This window comes from Rhinopithecus bieti, unplaced genomic scaffold (assembly GCF_001698545.2).
Source record: "Rhinopithecus bieti isolate Rb0 unplaced genomic scaffold, ASM169854v2 scaffold_24306, whole genome shotgun sequence".
In the NCBI taxonomy this organism is placed as follows: Eukaryota; Metazoa; Chordata; class Mammalia; order Primates; family Cercopithecidae; genus Rhinopithecus; species Rhinopithecus bieti.
In genome coordinates, this window is record NW_016811898.1 from 1,062,081 (window position 1) to 1,064,087 (window position 2,007).

General features: G+C 45.9%; 1 protein-coding gene across 9 annotated transcripts in view; it reads right to left on the bottom strand.

Moving 5' to 3' along the window:
* GLT8D2 (glycosyltransferase 8 domain containing 2) overlaps positions 1-2,007 on the bottom strand; it is a 75,752-nt gene that overhangs the window by 28,751 nt on the left and 44,994 nt on the right. For 6 of the 9 annotated variants that reach the window (XR_001889778.1, XM_017895310.1, XM_017895309.1 and 3 more), the window contains one exon: positions 1,458-1,592. The exons of the other annotated variants lie outside the window; for them this stretch is intronic. The gene's annotated coding sequence lies outside the window, so the exon portion shown is untranslated. The remainder of the gene's footprint in view (positions 1-1,457; positions 1,593-2,007) is intronic. 9 annotated transcript variants of the gene reach the window in all.

A 2,007-nucleotide genomic window follows, 5' to 3' on the forward strand; every position in this document is an offset into this window, starting at 1 on the left:
TTTTTTTTTTTTTTTTTTTTTTTTTTTTTTTTTTTTGGTGACAGAGTCTCACTCCATCACCCAGGTTGGAATACAGTGGTGCAATCTTGGCTCACTACAACCTCCACCTCCCAGGTTCAAGCGATCCTCCTTCCTCAGCCTCCCAAGTAGCTGGAACTACAGGCATGCGCCACCACTCCCGGCTAATTTTTTTATTTTTAGTAGAGATGGGGTTTTGCTATGTTGCCCAGGCTGGTCTCAAACTCCTAGCCTCAAGCAATCCATCCACCTTGGCCTCCCAAAGTGCTGGGATTACAGATGTGAGCCACAGTGCCTGGCCCAGAATTTTTTTTAACCTCCTGCAAAAAGAGCTCTGTCAGCCTTCTGGGTCAGCACAGCAGACGGCAGTAACTGGAAGTATCACACTAGAAGACTTCCTTGATCTAAAATATCAACCCTATGCTATCTTTCTACTATCAGAACTTCATTCCTTGGTAAGGAAGCTTTTACATCTTCAGGAATCCCTTGGAGGGGCATGCATTATACTCAATTCAATCATTCATTCAGTATTTACATATTGAGATCCTACTAAAAGCCCAGCACTGTGCCACTTCCCAGTGATGTACCAACAAACGAAACAGTCCTGGTCCCTATCCTCCTGGAGCTTTTGGTCCAGTGGGGGAAACAGATATTAAAATGTGACACATAAAAGTATTAGATTACAGTAAGTGATATGAAGGAAGCAAAGGAGATGTTGGGATAAAGATGAACAGGGGTAGGGAGTGCATCAGGAAGAGAAATCGGCAAACACTTCATTGAGGATATGGCATTGGAGGGAAGGAAGAGCAAGAGCCAGACAAGGGCAGAACATGCAGAGGAGCATCCCAGGCAAAGGGAAGAGCAAGTGCAAAGGCCCCAGGGCTGGAAAGAGCTCTAAGTATTCTAGGAACTGCAAGAAGCTCAAAGTGTCTGGATCACAGTGGATCAAAGGAGAGACTGGATGGAAGAGGCCACAGAGGTACCAAGGGACCAGATACTACTGTGTCTGAAGAGGAATTTGGATTTTATTTTGAGTACACAAAACCCCCTCCATCAGTGTTTAACTTTGTTAAAGCCCTAAAGCACTGTTTTCCAAACATTCCCAAGGGAATTCTGAAGGTAAAGGGGAGTGAATACTTAACGTTGCTCACAATGAGCTCAAAGTATCTTTCACGTTTTTTGTTTTACCTTCAAATTCATGGGAACTGTGCAAGAATGTAGTGGAAAGGAATCACTCCTTCAACTGTTGGCAGACTTCCCCCGTCAGGGAGAAAGCTATCTGTTATGAAAGCCAGGTCTTCTGTGCCTAGGTGAGATGGCCAGGTGAGAGCAGGGAAAAGCTAACCTGGTCTGAGTAAGGGATGAACCAGAATCCTAAGGTTCGGCCACAGCCCAAGAAAAAATGTTATTAGAGGAGAAGGAAAAGTCCAATCACTTACCCAGGAGAACTTCCTTTCCTATGGCAGGCTCAGAGACTATTCAAGAACAGATGTCCAATACTTAGCCCACAATCTTCTTCCATGCTCTGCACCTTCTAACCTCAGCCCACCTCCACGCTGCTCTTCCCACAGGACCTAAAGTGACATTTAAGTGTTTTACCGGGTGTGGTGGCTCACTTTTGGACCCCAGGGTGGGCAGATGCTTGAGCCCAGGGGTTGGAGATAAGCCTGGGCAACATAATAAGACCCCCCTGCAACAATCGCTACAAAAAAATACAAAAATTAGCAGGCATTGTGGTGCATGCCTGTAGTCCTAGCCACTCGGGAAGTTGAGGCAGGAGGATCACATGAGCCCCGGAGGTTGAGGCTGCAATGAGCCACGGCTGCTGCACTCCAGCTGGGAGACAGAGCAAAACTTTGTTTTAAAAAAGAAAAAGAAAGAACAGAGAGGAGAGAAGGAAGGAAGGAAGAAAGAAGAGAGAGAAAGGAAAGAAGGAAGGAAGGAAGGAGGGAAGGAAGGAAGGAAGGAAGGAAGGAAGGAAGGAAGGAA